We start from the raw sequence: 24,894 nt of genomic DNA, 5'->3' as shown, positions 1-24,894 counted from the left end.
TAACATTGAACTGTTCACTAGCTCTGAATCCGAATATGATTTTGAAGACATTATCAGCGATTTAAGCATGCATTTTGCAGGTTTCTGAATCGAAAATTGGTTTTGAAGTGCTACACGCATTAAAATTATTAAAGGCCAAGAAAATAGTAACACAAAAGTAATATAAATGAGTTTCAATGTAGAAGGTAACTTTATGTATAATATGAAGCTATACCTGTTAGACCAGCTATACCAGTTATACCAGTTAGAGCAGATAGGTTTAGTTGACCCAACGACATAACGAGGTGAGCATCGTTCCTCTGGAAGTTCTTAGCACCGGAAAGGTTAATGTGCCGGAAGTTGACGACTTAGAGTTTTTGCATTCAAATGCCATCGACCTCAGTGAGGATCGAACTCGCTCTCATGGGAACAGGAAGACTGCGGATTATCGACAGCATCGGTAAGTTTGGCATTCTTATGAAATTCAACAAGTGCTTACCTTGAGTGAAAGGGTAAATGCAAATACATAGTCGCATCCATTAGCAATTATCATTGCGTTGGTTATAAGGTACATCTGACTCCTTGGATTAATAGTCACATTTACGGCCCTTGGTTTGGAGGGTCCCGGGTTCAATTTCTTGTCGGGGCTGGGATTTGAACTTCAACTGGTTGTTTCCTATGACCAGGAAACGGGGTGTTTCTGTTTGTCTCAATATCATACACACAACACAGCGCACTACCAGCTATCACAGAAGCACGCAATAGCGAATATATTCCTCTACATAGTGTTGGCGTCACGAAGGTTATCCTGCTCGTAAAACATGACCAAATTCACATGTGTAACACAGTTCGGACCTTTCACTTCGCGAGGGTTTGAAAAACGCAGTGGAAGGAGAAATTGAACATTTTAAAAATTCAGTATCATTGGTTACGAAGAACTAATGAAATTATCCCTTTTCGCACGGGGATTTTCTACCTTTCACAACGGGATAAACCCACGACAATCAACATAAAATACTATAATACTGAAGCAGCCCGGGAACTGTTGCTAGGGAATATTGCCCAATTTTCTAGTTTTTTTTTTTTTTACTTCCCTTGCTTTTCCCACTTTGAAGCCGAATTTAAAAAAGATTATCGTTCCTTGTTGTTACTTGTGACCTTAGTCTATACCAAATTGCAATGTATATTACTGATAGATAAGCATTATTCATCCCTTTTAATCACTCTTAAATAACTAAAGAATTGTGTCACTGATCTGCCCTTAAAAATCTAACGCAGTTTCCGGTTTACCTCTGTATCTCGTTCAGTCGATCACTAGACATTGTGCTGCTTAACCTTTTCACTCCCAAGTTTCTTTCAGCCTTATGCATGCCCCATACCAGATTTTTCTGGATGTTTGGACAGTGGTTGTAATAGGCCATAAATACTTTGTATTTACACAGCTACTGAAAAGTCATGGAACGACAATATTAGCAATAGTTTTCTCCTAACACTTTTCCCAAAACTTGAAAGAACCTGGCGTGATAAATGTCGATAGCTTGTTTCACTGAAACTTATCTCCACTATATTCATAAAAAATCAGACTCATCATCACTGCCTAAAATTTCTAAAATTTAATCTTTCGTTATGCTTTCTTTACACTCCCGTGCTCCCATCTCAGAAGACAGCTGTGAAAGAAAAACACAAGGCACATAATTATCGTCAAAAAACGGTGAGGCGATTTATGAATCGTCCGTCGTCTGAACAAAGCATGTCAACAGCGTTGGACTGAACTCGGAAGTGAACAAGAGCGCATTGCTTTAAATCCGAATTAACTCGTGTTTGGAACAGCAGGAGAAATGTTGACATCCGAATTAACTCGGGCATGGGATGGAAAAAGTTAAACATGATTTTGATTTCGTTAAAGTAAATAGAACGCCCTGCTGTCAATTGTGTTACAAGTAATGAGAGTACTATCAGACTTCACTCATCCGGAGGTTCTGAAAATGTTTCTGATTACCACTGTAATATTGAATATTTCGTTCATATTTTCAACGAATAACAAGCATTGAAATAATTCATAATATACCTCCTGTAGGTGGGGGACGCAGACGAAGAATACACCCACGGTATCTCCTGCCTGTCGTAAGAGGCGACTAAAAAGGGGCGATCAAGGGATGATTGAATTAGAACCATGAAACTACTTTTGATTAGTACCAACACGCGGGGAACACAATGGGTTACCTGTACTTGCGAGCAGTACCACTATATTAGGTACGAAATAGGTTTGTGATTAGTAGCAGCAGAGTGTGTGTCACTGTGGGTTTCCAGTACCCGTGAGTCGTACCCTTGTGAGCAACACCACGGGTCTAGGCGTTGCCAGTGATTAGCAGCACTATATGAGCAGCACCGTGGGTCTGCGTTGCCTGCGCTTAGTACCCACTATGTGAGGAACACCACGGTATTACCCTCGCCCGTGATTAGTACACCTAGGTGAGGAACACCATAGGTCTGCGTTACCTGTACGACGTCCAATACTTGTGAGTAGTACCATTATGTGTGGAACACAGTGTGTCTTCGCTCCTTTTGATTAGTACCCCAACATGACACATACCATGGTTCTACTTTACTAGCGATACGTACTATTCTGAGGGGACCTTGACCTGGATTTTGGATCCCTTTAGACATCAAGCATCCTCTATTCAGGATTGTGCTTTAGAAGTGGTCCCTTGGTCAGTAATACTATTATTTATGATAGTTTCTTGAGTTAGATCCATTGATTGTTTAAAATTCATGCCCATCGATTCCTTCTTCATGACATTTTTTATTTTGGTCAGTGGATGATTTTGAATTTTTACTTTGTCATTTCATTTCGTACCATTAGGGGCCAATGACCTCGATGTTAGGCCCCTTTAAACAACAAGTATCATTACCATCATCAATTCCTAATATTGAACTGTACTTTCTGTATTGTCAATCTAATTTTCCATAAATTATATGACCGGTGAATATTATTTAAACAGGTATTTTATTCATTTATTTACATTACTTTACAAGAATTTGTCGGTGAGGATAATCAATAAGTATCTGTGACCCGTTTCACGCATTTCCTTCAGCGTAGTAGGAAACTGGATGAAGTATCCCCTGTTATTCGAGTAGTAGTGTAAATGGATGGTTATAGCCTTCAACGTAAATTATGAGAACAATATATTATGCCAGATACTGTTATCATGGATGACTAGACTCGTTGCTTTAGAAAAAGTAATTCTTTTTCGAATATTTACCTTTTAACTCCAATCCTTCCAACCGTTATCTCATATCTCTAGAAATTTAAACCGAAGAATGTGGGATTCAGCTCAACAAATGCATTTTTCTACCCTTGTAGCTCTGCATTTGGGACGTGAAGGGCTGGTCTCAACCGCCAGCTGTCCTGAGAATGGTTTTCCGTGGTTTTACATTCTCCAGTATTAAAGCAAATGCCGTGATAGATACTTTGAAAGGCCACATCTGCCACTCGCTCACCTTCTCCGCTCCTCAAATCACCGCTTAAAAGCTCTTTGGCCTAGGTGACCCACCGTACCCTTTCAAGGTACGAAGTAAAAACAGTTTAGTACTGTAGTTGAAATTTGAAGTTCCAAGGAGGGTTGAAAACGTTCTTTGGTGAAAGCTTTCCCCTTACTTTGGTGCAGGACACAGGCGAAGTTTATCGAAACAATAATATTGAGCCCGAGATGTTACGGGCGCTGTCAGTCTCCACACTCTGACGATGTATTCAGACGGTCTGATTTGAATGTTCGAAGCAGTTAGTTTTGTGCACAAGTTAGAGAGGCAGAGTTACAATCACAGTTAAAACAGAGAAGAACGTTCTAGTAGAACAAGGTAGATCTTGCTGGAAAGCTGTGCGCTGTCGGAGATGACGTCACGTGGTGATCCTCTTCGTAGATCATGGATGTGGTGGTGCATATTGGCGATGGGAAGATGCTGGTGGTGTTCAAAATAATGATGGAGGCAGTCCTTACACTCGTGAAGACTTTACTTCGTTTCTTCACAAATAATCCAGTAAATTAGAACAATAGTACTTTTGCAAATGATGATGCTGAAGAAGAGCACGGTCTTTACAAGCAAGCAGACTGTATCTATTATACCAAGTCAAGAAAGAATAAAACGAATTATCAGCTATAAGTCATCCATGATAGGAAAATTAAGCTATATATTTAAACGCAGTAGACTACATTTCTATTTATTTTGCATAAAGTAGCAGAAACCTCTGTTAAGGTAATACAGTACCTACGTGGCAAAACTCATATACCAGATATACTCTGAGAATCAAGATACGTCATTATAACATGCAAGGTGATGATGGCAACACGTATCTAACTGCGCCAGTACGGCATGTGTACAATGCATGCTTCTTGACGCCTCACGCATTGTCCATAACGGTCGAGTAGATTGTCGAATAAAACTTACCGCAAGGACACAAAGGATGACTAACTTTTATCGTAGTTCGGGAACATTCTTAGGTGAGTCATCTGACCTTTCAGAATGCCCCATATGTAGACATCTAGGGGCGTAAGATCCAGATACTGGGAAGGGTTCGAGAAATTAAGCGATCACCTAAGCGTTGATGCAGAAGGCTATATGACTACCTCGTGATGCGGAATGTACCTCCGTCTTACTGCGTCCATTGTCGTTGCAGTGGCAACTTTCTGGTGAATTTAAGTACTGTCTGATGTTCAGAGCATGCTTTTAATTTCAGTACTGTTTGCATTACTGCATATTGTATGTATAGAAGCAATGAATGGAAGTCTTTGTTCCCTCGTCTCACTACTTTTAGTATCTGTATGAGAACGCATAAAGGAAAATACGTTTACTGTTAAGTCTGAAATGATACTTAAGCCATCATTCCAACATTACGACTGCTGCTGCGTGCTTTACAAGTTTATATGGGCATAAACTCCATTTTGTGCTGTTAAATTTATGTGAATTATCATCAGAACTTCAGTAAACGCTGAGAAACATGGCGACATTAGCAGTAAAATTATATTATGTTATTACTGGAGAAAGTATATCCGAGTAGAACTACGTCTCCGAGTTTAACACGCAATAACGGCAGATAGACAGGAGACATACAGCTTGGTGAGGGATGCCCTTATGAAATTACTACTATGACATAAACGGCACAAACCAGTGTCATAATACTCTATATCATTCCTCACTGTTTCTTAGAAAATAGCCGGTGATGAAGCTATTTTTTTCTAAGTTGTTTAACATGTGCGTAGAACCCATAGGCCTATACAGGTTAATTCTCCAATTGCAGATGCTAGTAAATCAGAAATAAATTATTAACCATTCAGGAAAATGGAGTCGGTTCTCAGTGTCACTCTGTTAGCAATTACCGTAAAAGATATTGTCGCTTCTGCTGGTTCAGCAGTAGTACCGTTGCTGTGGACGACTTTTCTCTGTACTATAGCTCACAAAGTAGGAGAGTGAAGCAGTGGAACTTAGAACATAGCTTTCGGTTTTTATACTGCAAAGTCCTCTGTTGTTCACTTCTGCCGGTAACGTACTCTTTACCCCAGACCTGAGCTTTATTTCGTGGGGATCGCTCTTCCTTTAGTTGACACGTACCGATTTCTTGGGCTCCTCTTCGGTAGTAAATTATCGTGGGAGCCTCACGCTGTTGTCCTATACTGCAAATCTTCAACAGATACCACTTCACTCAAGCTATCCTTGAGTGTTCCACAGTGGAAACCATCGGTTGTACGCTGCTTATCCTAAGGCAACGTAGCCGATTGGTATTCGCTTGGATAGCAGTTACAGATTGTTTGATGTACCTTCAGTTCCTTGTCTTATTAGACGACCAAGCAAGGTACCTTGTGGTTAATACGACGACCTGAAATAACTCTGGATCTGCACACCGCGCTGAAAGTGAACACAGAGCCCTCCATTTATCGGAGGCTCTTCTTGTCCGCTGTTAGCCGGTATCCAGGTTCAGTAAATACTTAAATGGTTCGAGGGCAGAAGCGAAAGTAGGCTGTGCGTTCGTTGTTCAATGGGAAACCTGTAGTGTGTTCACAGCAGAGTTTATGCTGTCGTTGAGCTTTGCAGTACGTGCTGTCCAATGAACGTCGGCACTTTCTGTTGTATACTGACTCCTTGAGCTCGTTAAAATATGTTGAAGCATGTTTCCCGCGACATCCTCTGGTGCAGCGCATCCAGGACCTGCTGGAAGGTGATTGAGCGCTAGCACCAGAATCACGTTTTTATTGGCTCGCAAGCCACATTGATGTAGCGGGAAATGAGTTAGCTGATAGGGCTTCCAAGGAGGCAGTTACATTGCCACCGTTGTCTTACAGGTTTTCAGCCAGTAAGAATCATATTCAGCTGAGACATTTGGTAATGTCCCGTTGGGAGGTGGAGTGGTAGGCCACACCTCTTTCAAATAAGCTGAAAACTATCAAAGGAACTACGACGGTATAGAAGACTTCCCTTCGAGTTTCTCGGAGAGAAGCAATGCTATTATGTCGTCCTCTGATCGGCAATGGTATTGCAACGCACTCCTACTAACCTACTTATACTGAAGGGAGAAGCATCCCCATCCCCTACCCTGGTGTGTACTTGCGGCAGTTATCTTACCGCGGTAGACACACTTACGGAGTGCGCGGACCTGGCCAATCTGCACCGTAGTCTAACATTTTATTCACCGGGCTGTGTGGCTCAGACAGTTGAGGCGCTGGCCTTCTGACCCCAACTTGGTAGGTTCGATCTTGACTCAGTCCGGTGGTATTTTGAAAGTGCTCATATACGTCAGCCTCCTGTCGATAGATTCACTGGCACGTGAAAGAACTCCTGCGGGACCAAATTCCGGCACCTCGACGTCTTCGAAAACCGTAAAAGTAGTTAGTGGGACGTAAAGAAAATAACATTATTATTAAAATCTAATTCGGAGAGTTATTTCACAACAGTGGCCCAAAATATTTTGAGCAGACTTACAATATTTACACAGTACGTACTGTGCGGTATATCAATAAACTTGCTTGTGAAAGAACATTTAGTCACTCTCTGGAACTCAAAGATTAAATATGCTTCAGTACTACATAGTATCTTCAGACACGAAACCAACAAAGTTGGGGTAAAACATTTCTTGTTTGCCTACCTTAAATGATCCATATTTACTGTGAGAGAGAAATATTTATTAGATAAGCATAGACTGTGAAATAGTTTTAGCCATCGGATATTCTTCCAACGAGTTCTTTCTATTGTAGAATATAAATTCAAATATCGAAGTATCACACAACAAGTTCTGTCTTCATTAGCAAGTAGTAGAGGATAACTTTTAGAACGAGGCGTTAATTCTGCACTAGTGTTAATTCTTGCAACGGCTGTTCGGAACAGTGGACTCGGCCTAGTGCGTGACGAATCAAGATAACAACGCCGGCGCCAATCTCCTTCGCTTTTTCATGTTTTAAACGTATTATTTATTCCTCTCTTACAGTTTATAGTAGTTTTTGTTGAAACGCGAGATTTTAAATCGTAAGACACGCTGTTACCTATCACTTAATATTTCATTTCCAGTAAAAAATTGGGAACTTACGACGTCAACATTTGTAAACGCATAAGAATACTTTTTAAGATTTAAAATTACTGGTGGATGTTACATACCTCGTGGATGGCAAAAGTGAGCAATAATGAGGTGATAAATTTGCTACGTCAGAAAACAGGGACATTGCTATAAGAAAATGCAGGACTAAATATTTCGGATGAAAAGTACAGAACCGTACATCTTGTGATGGAAGGGAATACTGGACGACATCGGTGACCTGGCTGACGAACAATATGTCTTAAGAATCCGAAAGACTGGTACCAGGAGGACGTAGAAGAAATTGTCCGTGCAACAATAGCATAAGTAACTTATTTATGATAGTTGCCAGCCTTCAGAAGCAGATACCAGAGGAAGAAAAATTCATTCTATCACAAAAAGAAAGACAGGCGAGTATGTGTATCCCTTTCATTATGGTCTATTTTACTATCTCTAATATGAATCGGAAATCCTGTGACAAGAAATGTTCGGCAGAATTAAAGACTTCTGAGTATGTATATCTTCATATTTCTCATAAATAAAGCGTTTAGTACCAAATCAATTCCCGCACTGTACTGTGGGTGGTCAACGAATTATAAACTTTCAGATTTTGAAACATTATTCCTTTTTTTTTTGCAGTTTATGATTTGTTTAAATGTTATTTATACACTTGCAATATTGTTAAATTAAACCATTTTAAAGCAATCAAGCTTCATTCATTTCTTCGTACACCCCTTCTACATTACGGATAACGGATAAGTCCTTGCAAGTACTTTTCTTTACACCACAAATGGTTAAACCCTTTTATTGCGTGGAATTAGTTTGTACATTTAGCTGAATTAATTCTGCCGCCAGGGCTGTACTCGATCTAGCCCAACAGCATTTCTCCATTTCGTTGAATATGACTCAGTTCTTCCTGTTTGACTTGGAAAATCAGCCCTTTAGTTGGGGAATAGGCATGGATCCAGTACTTTGAAATACTGTTTTTGACATTGTTCCTTGACCTATACATTTTGCTGAAATCGCATCCAATCCCGGTATTCTCGTAGGATGTTGTACATTTTTCTTCTATATATTATTGCAGCAGATGTTCCTCAGGTATACGCGGAACAGTACAATTGGTACGTTCGGTCCTGGTTCACCTTCCCTACCCTGCCAGTCAACATTCTGACGGTGAAAATTGTTTCTACCAATGGGACTGGAACCAACTAAGTACGGCATTAGAGATTTGTTGCCTTAACGATCATGGCAATCAGGCGGGCTGTGTACATTGTAAGAAAAATTCCATCCAACAATCACAGGACGTTATAAAGGGGATCAGGGCAGTTAAAATAAGGACAGGGACCAACTCTCTGGCTCGTAATTTTCATTCAAATTCTGCTGGGGCATGCCATTTCAGACGAAGTATATAGATCTATTACCCACTAAAAGAATCAAAGCCGGGCTGAGTAGCTCAGACGGTTAAGGCGCTGGCCTTCTAACCCCAACTTGGCAGGTTCGATCCTGGCTCAGTCCGGTGCTATTTGAAGGTACTCAAATACGACAGCCCCGTGTCGGTAGATTTACTGGCACGTTAAAGAACTCCTGCGGGACTAAATTCCGGCACCTCGGCGTCTCCGAAGACCTTAAAAAGTTGTTAGTGGGACGTAAAGCAAATAACATTATTATTAAAGGAATCAAAAGAATTATGGCACAGTCCTTGATGTTTAAAATAACAGTTATATTGCGAAACCAACTTTTTCTGTGTCTAGGGGTCCTGAAATATTAAAATCCATCAGAAATCGGAGGTCAAAGTTTTGCAGGAATACAACACACTTTCACCCTTGCCATTGCTCGAAAATTTAAAATAAATGGACGTGAGACCAAGCAGGATGACAGAGAAACTTCCTCCTGTTAAATAAATAAATGGAAGTGAGACCAAGCAGGATGGCAGAGAAATACCTATCTGATAAATAACAGTTGTAAAACTGCGTTATATTACTTCCCCTCAGCTCACTTTGGATGAAACTTACGACCAACCTGTGTGGTTTCGGTTACCTAGCTATCAGCTTGAATTCGGGAGATAATGCGTTCGAGACCCACTATCGGCAGCTCTGAAGATAGTTTCCCATTTTCATACCAGACAGATGCTGTACCGTAATAAGGCCACTGTCACTCCCTCCCCAATCCCAGCCATTTTCTATCCCATCGTCGCCGTAGGACCTATCTGTGTCCTTGCGACGTAAAGCAAATTGAAAAAAGAAAATAATTACGAGTTAAATAACTGGTTCCTTACCTCATTGTACTTGGCCTGACCCATTTATCACGCCCTGTGATTATAGGGCTGCACTTCCCTCTTACATCTTACGTATCAGAATAAATTGCTCCTGGCCTTTTGCACGTTTTGTGACCGTGAATTTTAGAATCAATATCTAGTAGTGGGAAGTAAAGAAAGCGGTTCAGCTCTTAAATTGATTGAAGAATGAATCCGTGCGTGAACTGTAATGTTGTAAATATATAGTGTGTATTCATAGAAGAAGGGAGTTCGCGTGCGTACACGCAGTAGTCTCATATACATCGATCGATCGATCGATTGCAGAATCAGACGTGCTTGTGAACAAAGCCCGCTAGTTTGTACCCCTGATATGACGTTACAAGTATGCTTTAAGTGCCTGAGATAAGAGTGGCGGGCACGCAGTACTCCAAGCTGCAACTTTGATGTGAGACGAGTGCAGTGCACAGTAGCGTAACAGCAGTTCCTTTTTAAATTGAGAACAATTACCTTCGTTGATACATGAAGGAGGTGGAATATGTCAGACATGAGGCAAAGTGATTTCATTTATTGCAGTATGTCATATCCCTATTTAAAGCAGACGTGTCTAATAGCAGAGGATAAGAAACGAGAACCAACTGCAACATGTAATATGCCTGTTGGTCAGGAATAATTTTTTTTTTCTATTTCGTGTACATAATGTCAATATTGCTACTTTCGGCAATACTAACGAATACTTTAATGAAAACCTACAACATGTTTTCCAGTCAGTGACCAGGTCAGGGATGGAGTGAATGAAGCCCCCATCTAGCGGCGAGGATAGGAACTGTGCCGGCTGCCGAGGCCTGTCGTACTCCTCCGGGGCAATGATTAATGATTGACAGATGAAATGGTATTGGAGAGTTTTGCTAAAATGAAAAAAGACAGGAAAAACCGGAATTCCCGGAGAAAATCCTGCCCCACCTCCGCTTTGTCCAGCACAAATATCACATGGAGTGACGGGGATTTAAATTGCAGAACCAAATGGTGAGAGGCCGACACGCTGCCGCTGAGCCACGGAGGCTTCCTTACTTTATTCTAATATGAACTTAAAATAGATTTTAACAACAGACAATCAGATTATAGACACCTAAAACGTTGGATAAATTTTCGAGGTACAATGTGGTCGAAATTGATTCCAAGGAAGTGGATCTTCTGAAAAATTACTTTGCTCATTTGGTCATAATTGATTACTAGTGATTCAAACCAGTAATCATACAGTTGATTAGAAACAGAACTTGTAGGTAATTGTGTTTACGAATTATTATTATTATTATTATTATTATTATTATTTTGCTAGTTGTTTTTACGTCGCACCGACACAGATAGGTCTTACGGCGACGATGGGACAGAAAAGGGCTAGGAGTGGGAAGGAAGCGGCCGTGGCCTTAATTAAGGTACAGCCCCAGCATTTGCCTGGTGTGACAATGGGAAACCACGGAAAACCATTTTCAGGGCTGCCGACAGCGGGGTTAGAACCTACTATCTCCCGAATACTGGATACTGGCTGCACTTAAGCGACTGCAGCTATCGAGTTATTATTATTATTATTATTATTATTATTATTATTATTATTAATGTTTTTTTTTGCTTGTCTTCTAAAGTCGCACAAACACATCGAAGGGTTTTGGCGACGAAAGGATGGAGAATTTAGTGACCGTGGTCTTAATTAAAGTACAATCTCAGCCTTTGCCTGGTGTGAAAATGAGAAACCACACAAAAGCATCTTCAGGGTTGTCAGCGGTGGGATTCGAATCCATCATCTCCCGAATGCACGCACACAGCTGTGCGACCCTCTTGTTGTTGTTATTATTATTATCATCATCATCATCATCTTGTCGGTGTGTAAGACACGTTATGTATTTGTGTGTGTGTGTGTGTCACACAAAAACAAACAAAATATATTCGTAAATGCGTGCGCATGCTATACTTCATCATGAAATTGAACAAAAGCACTTATATAGCCCAACTTGAAATAGCATTAAGGTGGGGTAAGTAATTTTCCCCCCTACGCCATCAAACAGAGTTCGTGCATATCTTTTACGATCCTGCGGGGACCACCCAGGCTGCAGCCAGCAACTCAAGCCACTAGACCAGGGCGGCAGTCAGTCTGCCATGTCCACTGTCGTTTTAGCTGCTCTTGAAACGTGGTATTTACGACGAACAGCTTGCGGTCTTCGGTGAAAGCACTGTAGTGAACTACACTGTGCATCTGAAAGTACTTATGCGCTGTACAAGGAAAGCTTACAAGACGAGTCACACATCGGTTCTATTCAAATCCTCTTCAAAGTATTTACTTCCTATAAAATTTCTTATTTTTAATTTGTACATATTCAGAACATCAACAATTACAAAAATATGACACTCCCGTGATTTGACTTTTTAATGCACGGGAACATATAAGTGAGTTGTTTTAATTTAACGGTATATAAATTTCACGTAATTTGATGCCGACGCTGTTGGTCGAGAGTGTGGGTTCGATCCCAGCCCAATCTGCGAAATATCGAAGACGTGAAAATCAACTGCACACCGTACCTTTCATTGCTGGCTTGTAAGAAACCAGAAGTTCACATTATCGCATTGTTATGCGTTTATATTGCTTAAAATATTGCGTGGGAATACTCTTATTTCTGTAAAATATGCGCAGATATGGTGCCTGAATTGTATTGCGATTAACAACCTTCGAGTTATTTTACATATTCGTACCTCTTACTTTCTTTTTTTGCTAGTGGCTTTACGTCGCACCGACACTGTAGGTCTTGTAGCAACGATGGGATAGGAAAGGCCTAAGAGTTGGAAGGAAGCAACCGTAGCCTTAATTAAGGTACGACTCATGCATTTTCCTTGTGTGAAAACGGGAAATCACGGAAAACCATTTTCAGAGCTGCCGGCAGTGGGATTCGAACCCACTGTCTCCCGGATGCAAGCTCACAGCTACGCGCCACTAACTGCATGGTCAACTCGCCCGGTACCACTTACTTATGTTGTTTTGAATCGTGGTAGACTTTCTACAAGAGGAGAGATTGTGTTCGAATTTAGTAAAGCGGTGGGTTCATGTCAAGCTATTTTGCCTCGCATCGAATTAGAATCGTCAAGGATGCTCAACAAGTTATCACATGTTACCGAAGCTCAACCTGTACACTGCAAATAAGAAATTCGAATATTATTTCTAAGGCCTTGTCGCGAGAAGACACCTTTCATAGTATAAATGAATATCCGCGGCCTGTTTCCAGTCATTCGACCGGGTCAGGAATGGAATGAATGAAGCCCCATCTAGCGGCAAGTATAGGAAGTGAGCCGGCTGCCGAAGCCTGTCGCACTCCTCTAGGGCAATGATTAATGAATGACAGAAGAAATGATATTGAAGAGTGTTTCTGGAATTAATTATGACAGGGAAAACCGGAGTACCCGAAGAAAAACCTCTCCCGCCTCCACTTTGTGCAGCACAAACCTTACATGGAGTGACCGGGATTTGAAGCACGGAACCCAGCGGTGAGAGGCCGGCACACTGCCACCTGAGCCACGGTGTCTCCTACCTTCCATAGTATAGTATCATTAATTCCATGAAGATGACAAGCTGTAATAGTTACGTACACATTGGAGAAGTATCATTTTTGCTTTATGTTAGCGAGAAACTAAATAACTTAAAGAAAGACGTGCCAGGGTGCCTCTGATTTACGTCAAACGTCTGTCATGTTCGCAGAGCTACAAAACTGTATTTTTATATCAATCGTGTTTTAAAAATTACATCACCGTAGGTCATTCGCGTACACAGCAACAGTGTTCACAATATATATTAACGGAGGAACAGTACAATAGATTGCGTGAATTTGCATTCGCCTTCTATGACACTGCGTGGAGAATCTAAAATTCTACTTAATTCCATTTTAAGAAACTAGATTTCCACTAATCTCCGTGCGAATTCCGCAGACTCTTTGCGTGCACTACAGTAACAGTCAACATCGAGTTGCCTGGTAGTACGAGTATTTAGGTACGGAAGAATACACACGATCTTGGTATTGCATGCCGCCTTTTCGTATGAGGTAGTTTTTCCTTCTTTCCCTCAGCCTTTTATTAATTTCTAGAAATTTATCCACCCAGTGAATCACTCTTTTGTCTAGTCGAATAGCCCTTGTTCCCGTCAATAGTTTACTATCATCTACCCTATCAAATGCGTTGGACCGGGCAAGTTGGCCGTGCTGTTAGCGGCGCGCAGCTGTGAGGTTGTATCCGGGAGATAGTGGGTTAAAACCCCACTGTCGGCAGCCCTTAATGTGGTATTCCGTGGTTTTCCATTGTCACACGAGGGAAATTCTGGGAATGTACCTCTTCCTTCCCATTCCTAGGCCTTTCCTAACCCATAGTCGTCAAAAGACCTTTCTTCTTCCTTGGTTTGGCGACAGGAAGGGTATAGAATCTGGGCCAAATCCATATCAAGTGCCAACCCCAATAAATTGAGAAGAACACTAGAAGGAAGAATTGCCGTGATCATTGTAACTGAGACTCATAGTCTATGATCGAAACAAGCAAATACAGGATGCTTCCGTAAGTACGTGCAAAAATTTAACAGGACATAGAAGATGCTCCACTGAACAATTTGAGGTAGGGAATCTGGGGTCGAAGAAGCCAGCTTAAGGAGATAATAGGAATACAATCATATTACTGTGTACTTTTTGATTTACTTTAATTGCAGTTAACTGTAAATACCATCATTTACACAATTAACACACCATTTGCACTCTATCTCACAAAATGTGCTAAAACTAACGGCCATCACCCTCAATGCAAGCACGACATCGGTGAACAATATTCCGACGCACCCTGACAAATAGCTCTGGTGTGTTTCGAATCACATCAGCAAGCAGCTACAGTTCTGGCAACCAAGTCCATCTCCGTTTCCACTGGGGTCTCATTCATAAGTGACTTCAGATATACCCACAGGTAATCATCAATCCTCTCGGTACGTCTTGAATTACATCGTTTCCTCGCCTGTTCTCTTGTATTCTTTCCCCCAAATATTGAGACCATTTACTATAATAATAATAATAATAATAATAATAATAATAATAATAATAATAATAATAATAATAATAATAATAATAATAGCAGATGGGTTATTATTTGTATGTGCTGAAATACAGGTACGCATTGTTTAGTTTACGATACTAAAATTTGAAATCATGTCAATTCACTCAACGTGATTTAGATATCAGCAGATAGCGCCATTGTTGAGTAATTCTGCAGGGATTGCCTTGTACTGCGTTAGTATTCTGGAGGCTAGCTAGGGTGGTGTAATGAATGTCCTGGCTAGGTGCCATTGCATGTGTGCTCCTGATTTATGAATGTGTACACCTCATAACAAGTGGACCTGCATTTCCTACCTGCCTACCGGCGGCGTCCTGGCAGCCATTTCATACCGTCAAAAGAGGTCCTACCTGACCACCGCAGTGCCGTGCGGGCGCCCTGCCAGAGGATCGTAGCATAGCGCAGCGACGCTGAAGGGAATGCTACCTGTTCACGATTGCTCGGGCGGCCTGCCAGCCAGCTAGCCACCCAGTGTTATAACTCCTGGCCACAGCCAACCGCTACAGAATCCGGTCCCTCCGAAGTGGCCAGCATTCAAAAGAGACTGACGTATTATCAGTTCCTGCTTTTCTCCACATTTCTAGAAGTTCTAAAGGCTGACGAAAATGTTTATAGACAATTTCCTTAGGCTCCATTACAAGCAGCTGCCGAATGTATAACTTCTTGACTTGAAAACGGAGAAAAGGATCTCTTCACAAGCATAACACATAACGATCAGAAATTAATGCAGTATAATGTGTGATATTTTATGGTCATCTATACTATAGAGCGTGAGATCAATTCACCGAAGGAATTTCATTTCTATCACAAAATTCCTGTTATTTTGCTAGTGTTTCAACGTCGCACTGACACGTCAATAATGGGAAAGGGCTGGGACTGGGAATGTGGTCGCCGTGGTCCTTGGGTCTGTGAAGCATCTAATGCACATGGGGCTTGCTCTTTATCACTAGACCATCCATAAACTCAGTAGTATTTCTGGTAAATAATAATAATAATAATAATAATAATAATAATAATAATAATAATAATAATAATAATAATAATAATAATAACGCAATCACATACAAGTTAACAGTCACTTTAAATGTAACATATAATATGATTTTCTTCAGCTGCGAGGAAAGCAACAGAAAATTATTTTTGCCACATTTTCCTACGCCTCTTCTGTAACACCTGAACGTTCTATGAAAGCTAAAGTGGGAATCTTATCCCCTGTCGGTTGAGGACTTAACATACATCCAGCTACATAGTGACACATCCTAAACGTATAGCAATCTAACCATTTTCACAATACCCAGTCAGAACTTGGAACGAGGCTCTAATTATTTCTGCTATTGTTCCTACTTACATACGCAGGGCTCCTCTATAACAACTTTCCTGTTCCAGTTGCCCCGATCAGCTATGGTGCTCGTTCAGTCGACATCGTTCATTTAAAGAAAAGTAATAGCAATGCATTAGGTGTGTGGGTAGCGTTTCGGTCCGGTCGTGCCATTTAGGGTCGTCAGTTGGACTGGCACTCCTTCCCAAGACGTTACTTAGCAGTGGCAGATCGTCTATCTCGCCGAGTTAGCAAATAAGGATATTTCACTTAGTCTCCTTATTTATGGTCTTTGCCTGTCCCTCTACTAGCAATCCAATACTTGATTTTACATCGCTTTAACTGCTGTAGATTTTAAGACAAGCTAAGTTACCAGAATTTTGTCCGACGGGAGTTCTTCAGTATGTTGGAAACCATTTTGACACCCTTACGATCTCAGCTGGAATGGAACCCGCTATATTGGGAACAGACGAACAACGAATTGCGCCACTGAGATTAGTGGACTTATCCTTCCCTAACAAGGGACTCGTTTGTTTTTAGCCAGACATGTTTCAAAGAGACTTGGATGAACGATCAATCAGCATATCGTGAGTTTAATGGTAGAATCAATGGTAGTAGTATATCTAATTGCTGAAATTTAGCAGGATGACTCGGAGCTTTTAGTTGATGGCGAAGAATAACCTTACATATGCACTGTCTAAATATCCTTGTACATGTACTTTAAAGTTACATTGAACACTTAAGACATAATGAGATTCTGACAACATGAGTAAAATTATTTTCCTATCACGTATAGAATATGAATACATCGGGACATTATCGTTTATAATGAAAGCTAAAATAATATATTATCCTGGCCATGTATTTATACACGTGCATGCTATTAACATTTTATTAGCATAAACGAGGAAACTGCCGAATTCCTGTTCAGAATTACTCAGTCTGTCATGCCGTGGACAGCAGAGGCAAAAACGGCAAGCGTGTATCGATTTTCTGAAGTCTTATATTGATCAACCTATAGATTTTATTGCAATCGATGCCTTCAATACACCATGTTCCATTTAAAGCTGTAGCATTAATATTACTATTATTTTTATACGTGAAAATTTTGTTTGCCTCAGAATAAATGTTGCTATAAGTTTATAATGTCGTTATTGATCATCTTTCAATGTTTCATTCCAATCGATCTGGTCAAACCTAAACAGTTCCCTTGTAAATAATAAAGCGGAGATGTTCACTTTGTATATTATTACTACACCCTGTGGGTGGGGGATACTAACGAAGAATACACTCACGGTATACCCTGCCTGTCGTAAGAGGCGACTAAAAGGGGCGACCAAGGGATGATGACATCAGAACCATGAGACTACTTGTCATTAGTACCATTACGAGCGAAACACCATGGGTCGACGTTACTTACGACTAGTACCACCTTGCGAGGAAAACCATGGGTCTACGTTACATAGGAGCAGTAGCAGTGGCGAACACGACGAGTCTGGGCGTTATTTGTGATAAGTGTCATCGTGTGTATTCCACCGATCGATTCCACTGTGTTCAAAACGTGTCTGCGTTACCTATGAGTAGTAGCACTTTATGTCCGGCTCCATGGCTAAATGGTTAGCGTGCTGGCCTTTGGTCACAGGGGTCCTGGGTTCGATTCCCGGCAGGGTCGAGAATTTTAACCATCATTGGTTAATTTCTCTGGCATGGGGGCTGTGTGTATATGTTGTCTTCATCATAATGTCGTCATCATCATGGCGCGCAGGTCGCCTACGGGAGTCAAATAGAAAGACCTGCACCTGGCGAGCCGAACATGTCCTCGGACACTCCCGGCACTAAAAACCATACGCCATTTCATTTCAGTACCACTTTATGAGAAACACCCTGGGTCTGCGTTGCCTCTGAGTAGTACCATTATGTGAGAAATACCATGGGTTTATGCTGCCTTTGGGTGTTACCATAATGTGTAATACACCGTGAGTCTACATTGCCTATGATTAGTACCACTATGTGAGCAACTCCATGAGTATATGTGGCCTGTGATTAGTTCCACTATGTGAGGAACACCACTGAAATACCGGCATCCGATGTTAGTTCCACTATGTGAGGAACACCACGGATATACCGGCGCCCGTGTTTAGTCCCACTATGTGAGGAACATCACGGAAATACCGGCGCCCGATATTAGTTCCACTATGTGAGGAATACCACGGAAATACCGGCGCCCGATGTTAGTTCCACTATGTGAGGAACACCACTGAAATACCGGCATCCGATGTTAGTTCCACTATGTGAGGAACACCACGGATATACCGGCGCCCGTGATTAGTACCACTATGTGAGGAACACCACGGAAATACCGGCGCCCGATATTAGTTCCACTATGTGAGGAATACCACGGAAATACCGGCGCCCGATATTAGTTCCACTATGTGAGGAACACCACGGAAATACCGGCGCCCGATATTAGTTCCACTATGTGAGGAATACCACGGAAATACCGGCGCCCGATGTTAGTTCCACTATGTGAGGAACACCACGGGAATACCGGCGCCCGTGATTAGTACCACTATGTGAGGAACACCACGGAAATACCGGTGTCCGATGTTAGTTCCACTATGTGAGGAACACCACGGAAATACTGGCGCCCGATGTTAGTTCCACTATGTGAGGAACACCACGGGAATACCGGCGCCCGTGATTAGTCCCACTATGTGAGGAACACCACGGAAATACCGGCGCCCGATGTTAGTTCCACTATGTGAGGGACACCACGGAAATACCGGCGCCCGTGATTAGTCCCACTATGTGAGGAACACCTCGGAAATACCTGAAATTTGGACTCCTTCTTATAACAAGCACCATCTCACAAAAGAAGGCATTGTGAATTTCATCCACTAATTGTTTAGGAATCATGGTAATTATTTCATCATCATTCGTTTTATATTCTAGTCAGTGGATCCATTTTGAAGTTTTAATTATTGTGTCATTTCGTTGCACCTTATACCGTTAGGGGCCAATGACCTAGCTGTTAGGTCCCTTTCACCATCATCATCATCATCATCATCATCATCATCATCATCAACACACAGTGATCTTCACTGTCTCAGATAGCTGCATAGATTTCACACCACACTGTTGAGTGATAAAGGAAATGTCACGTTCTAATTTATTTGATCAATTCTCTTAATTAAGATGGATTGTCGAATCTAATGTCTGGTCTGAAAGGGAATCCATACTCATCTTCTACTTTCAATACTATCCTTTTCTACATATATAGAAACTCTCATATACGTTCCTCCATTCTTTCGCTCGTCCAACGAACTAGTTCGACCTGGTTCATTATAAATCAAGCTTTCCTTATTACTGATCGGCAGGGGAGTGGGAAGTCTGTCACTTCAGCCACAAGCCGTGGTGGTTTGAACTGCTTCATGTCACGCTAGGCTTAATTTGTAGGAGCAGCGTGGTGCAACTTGTAAGAAATTGACTAATGCAGGTTCCGTTGAACAAAGCTTTCACCCTGGATTTTGTCAGTGTTAAAGACACGTATTTTGTCTAACTTTATCATTTAGTATCATGTTTCTGAGAAAGATGTTAACTCCTCAAAAAATGATACCTCCTCAATCAATCAATCAATCAATCAATCAATCAATCAATCAATCAATCAATCAATCAATCAATCAATCAATCAATCAATCAATCAATCAATCAATCAATCAATCAATCAATCAATCAATCAATCAATCAATCAATCAATCAATCAATCACTACTAGGTGGCAGATTCCCAATATGTTGTTTTCCAAGCCTTTTCTTAAATGACTGCAAAGAAATTGGAAATTTATTGAACATCTCCCTTAGTAAGTTATTCCAAACCCTAATTCCCCTTCCTATAAAGGAATATTTGCGCCAATTTGTCCTGTTGAATTCCAACATTATCTTCATATTGTGATCTTTCCTACTTTTAAAGACACCATCCTTTATTCGTCTACTGATGTCCTCCCATGCCAACTCTCCACTGACAGCTCGGAACATACCACTTAGTCGAGCAGCTCGTCTCCTTTCTCCCAAGTCTTCCCAGCCCAAACTTTGAAATATTTTTGTAACGCTACTCCTTTGTCGGAAATCGCCCAGAACAGATCGCTTTTCTTTGGATTTTTTTCCACTTCCTGAATCAAGTAATCCTGGTAAGGGTCCCATACACTGGAGCCATACTCGAGTTACGGTCTCACCAGAGACAAATATGCTCTCTCCTTTACATACTCTCATAACCATGTGCAGAGATCTGTACCCTTTATTTACAATTTCATTTAAGTGATTACCCCATGAAGATCTTTCCTTGTATTAAAACCTAGCTATTTACAATGATCCCCAAAGGAAACTTTCACCATATCAACGCAGTAATTAAAACTCAGAGGACTTTTCCTATTTGCGAAACACACAACCTGACTTTTATCCCCGTTTATCATCATATCATTGCCTACTGTCCAAAACTAGAATATAAAGTTCCAGTGCACTAATATACTAATTGTTTAAAAAATCGTTGTTCCAATAAAATGACTGAGGTTACAGGAAATAAATGTGAATAATTTTATTGATTATTTCCTACTTTCAAAAATACTAGTCAGTTTATATATAAACTGAACTCGTATCTTCGCATTCCCTAATGGGGTACAGCTCTTTTCAGGCACAATGACGCAATGGAGGTGAACAGCATGTATCTTTCCAACCATATACCATTCGCCCTATCAGTCTTAAATATCTGACAGAGCCAGGAATCGAACCTGCGCCTCCTAGGACGACAGCCGATAGCGTTAACCATCACATGCGACATCATATATGATACCTTTAGGACTTGACCGACTCAGTAAATGACGAAAAAGGTGCAGCATCTGTATAGGATATAGGTTAATCCATACCATCAGCTCAAAACACGTTACGCTTCATACTTCTTGGAAGAATGGAATTTTCTAATATATCCCAATAATGTTATTCGTTTTATTATTATTATTATTATTATTATTATTATTATTATTATTATTATTATTATTATTATATTTGCCTTTATTTGTAGTGGCGAAGTTAGGACTCATGGTCCTCTCTTACACTTAACCCCACTTCATTAACATTGTACATCTGAGAGCAATATTCATAATCTTACCTTAAAACTACCATTACAAACTATGCAACAACATAACATAAACTCTATAAATAATCTTAGTCATGTCTTAAGACTATCGTTACAAATTAAAATTTGAATGGCACAAAATACCATAAGCACAGTAAACGTACATTCATACACACATTCACTCTACCAGATTCATTCAGGCTGGCGGCACACGTCGAGGAGATACTCACGGCAAGACAACTTGAAGGAATTTAAGTATTTTATGGCTCTAATGTTGTGGAGGAGAGAATTCCATATTCTAGCTCCATATACAACAAAGGAACGGCTAACTGCTGCTGACCTGCTGAGAGGGATAGCAAGTGTACTGCGGAGCGTGTGTTATGCTGGTGGAAAGAGTATAGGAAATTGAGTTGTAAAGATAAGTAGTATGGGATATTGTCTTTTAATACTCGAAAGATTAATACTGCCACGTGGAGGTTTCTATACTGTTCAAATTTTAGAAGGGAAAGTTGTCGATAATAAGGGGTAACATGAACATCATAGCGTAAGGAAAAGATAAATCTAATACATGAGTTCATAGCACGTTGTAATCGGTTTAGTTGTTCTCTCGTGGCATCAATTAGTACTACGTCACAGTAGGAAAATAGAGGGAGGATAAGAGTATTTATAAGCCTAATTCTCACGTTTAGTGGCAGCATATTTTGATGATATTTTAGTGGGTGAAGGGACGCATACACTTTTCTACAGATATTTGTGATGTGCTCTCCCCAGTTAAGATTCTCGTTTATAATTACACCAAGATTTCTTACCGAGTTTTCGTACGGAATAATTTTACCAGATAAAGTTAGTGGAGGAATGTTTTTGTTTTTTGCCGCACTGATTTGTTTCTTCTGCCCAACAATAATAGCTTTAGATTTTGATGGATTAATTAAAATAGAGTTTTCATGAGCGTATGCACAGATATTATTTAAGTCAGAGTTCATATAACTTATTGCTTGATTGGTGTCTGAAATTTTGGAATGATAATAGATCTGTAGATCGTCAGCATACAAGTGGTATTTACAGTGTCTTAGCCGTGTCGATATATCGTTAATATAGATAACAAAGAGAAGTGTTCCAAGTACAGAGCCTTGTGGTACCACTGAATATTTCATTACCCATTCGGATGACCTATTCTGAAGAATTACGCGTATTTTTCGTTCCGTAAGATATGAGAGAAAGAATTCTAGAGCTGTCTGTCCAAGGTGAAGCGATTTCAATTTAGCAACCAGTACGTCTATATTTACTGTGACCGGGCGAGTTGGCCGTGCGTGTAGAGGCGCGCGGCTGTAAGCTTGCATCCGGGAGATAGTAGTTTCGAATCCCACTATCGGCAGCCCTGAAGATGGTTTTCCGAGGTTTCCCATTTTCACACCAGGCAAATGCTGGGGCTGTACCTTAATTAAGGCCACGGCCGCTTCCTTCCAACTCCAGGTCTTTCCTATCCCATCGTCGCCATAAGACCTATTTGTGTCGGTGCGACGTAAAGCCCCTAAAAAAATATTTACTGTGTCAAAAGCGCTGCAAAAATCAAGAAGTGTAAGTAACGTCACCTGCCTTTCGTCCATAGCACGTCTCATGTCGTCTTCCAAATACGTTTAGTGTTTTCGAAGACGCTGAGGTGACATTTTCTCCCACAATTTCTTCACACTCAAATCTCCCGACACAAAGGATATTCGAGCACTTTCAAATACCAACGGCCTGAGCCGGTATCGATCCAGACAACTATGCCCACAAGGCCAGCAATCTACCATCTGAGCTACTCAGTCCAGGTCATATAAAGTGGGTAAGTCCAGAAGAATCGCTTCATCATAGTACGAACGATATCGAGGCGATATTGGGTGTGGATGGGGAGACAAAGGCGCTCTTGACCCTGGAGTGTAGATGTCACGCAGGATGTAGGCCTATGTAGGTGTGCGTGGAGTAGTGTGCTCAAGAGTGCTCCAAACAGCAAGGCAGGCAGCTCATTATGGACTTTTAGTGCTTGATTGTTGTGCAGCGTCTGCATGTATGTCAAGTGGCTGACACTCATTACTGTCATTACAGCCCGGCTAATGGGAGCTGGCGCTCTGGTCAGCGACGCGCCGGGGAGGTCTTCTTGGCAGCTTCATTCATATTTTAACTCAGATACTGTGACATAAGTGGTAACATTACGTTAAGGTCAAGTTTCATTTTACTATGTTTTTAACTTCCCGTCAGTTTCTGTCTTAAGATGCGTTGACGACCTGGTATTTAGTTAAAAATGGGGTTCTCTAACGTGGGAGTAAATATAGGTACTAAAAAAACTTATACGTCAAGTAACTACGGTGAGCTTCCGTTTCATCTTGAATCTAGAGGCCGAGTACGTATCAAACTCTTCTATTCGGCCGATCCGGTCAAGTTTAGTTCGACGTTCAGCAATACAAAATTCAAACAGAATCAGTCCTACGACGACGACGAAGACGATGATTATTATTATTAAATAAATTCAAAACATCTTACCGAGGTTTCCTGTTGAAAGCTACCGGCTGCTGTGTGCAATGTACAGCTGAGTGTGTGAATGGTGAAAGACCGAGTGTTTCTCTTATATATGTAGATCTAGTCGATGGTGGTGTAATATGTGTACCGAGCGAGTTGGCCGTGCGGTTAGCTGTGAGGTTGCATTCGGGAGATGGTGGGTTTCCTATTTTATACCAGACAAATGCTGGGACTGTACGTTAATTAGGGCCACGACCATTACTTTCGCAATCCTAGCAATTCTCCATCCTTTGGACGCCGGAAATCTTCGATGTATTGGTGCGACGTTAAACCAGTAGGAAAAATTCAATAGAGTATTTATATTCATTTGTTGTTGTGTGTGTGTTTTTTTTTGTAAATGTGGTTAAGTGTAAGAGAGGGCCTGGTGTCCTAACCTCACCACTTGAAAGAAGCGAAGTAAGTTAATAAATATAATTAATTAAGGTACAGCCCCAGCATTTGCCTGGTGTGGTTTCCCATTTTCACACCAGGCAAATGCTGGGGCTGTACCTTAATTAAGGCCACGGCCGCTTCCTTCCAACTCCTAGGCCTTTCCTATCCCATCGTCGCCATAAGACCTATCTGTGTCGGTGCGACGTAAAGCCCCTAGCAAAAAAAAATATGATAATATTAAAGTACTGAACAAGCTGGTTGTACATTACGGGCCGTATGGATGTAAGCTTCCATTTGGGATATTGCAGGTTCGAATCTAAGCGACAGCTGATCTGAAAATAGTTTTCGGAGGTTTCCCATTTTTTTACCAGACCAATATTGGATCTTAACCTCGATTATGACTAAGGTGGCTTCATTCTTGTCGTAGTTATTTCATATTCTACCTTTGCCGGAAACCTATATGGGTTGGTGAGACACTAGGCATACAAATAATCATTTATTTCATTTTAATTTTAGCTGTTTGCTTAATATTTGTGATAAAAGCGTGCCCGAGCAAGAGTATGGAGCCTGGCTGAGTGGCTCAGATGGTTGAGGCGCTGGCCTTCTGACC

The sequence above is a fragment of the Anabrus simplex genome, chromosome 3 (assembly GCF_040414725.1).
Source record: "Anabrus simplex isolate iqAnaSimp1 chromosome 3, ASM4041472v1, whole genome shotgun sequence".
NCBI classification, from domain to species: domain Eukaryota; kingdom Metazoa; phylum Arthropoda; class Insecta; order Orthoptera; family Tettigoniidae; genus Anabrus; species Anabrus simplex.
Note: the sequence above shows the minus strand (reverse complement) of the source record.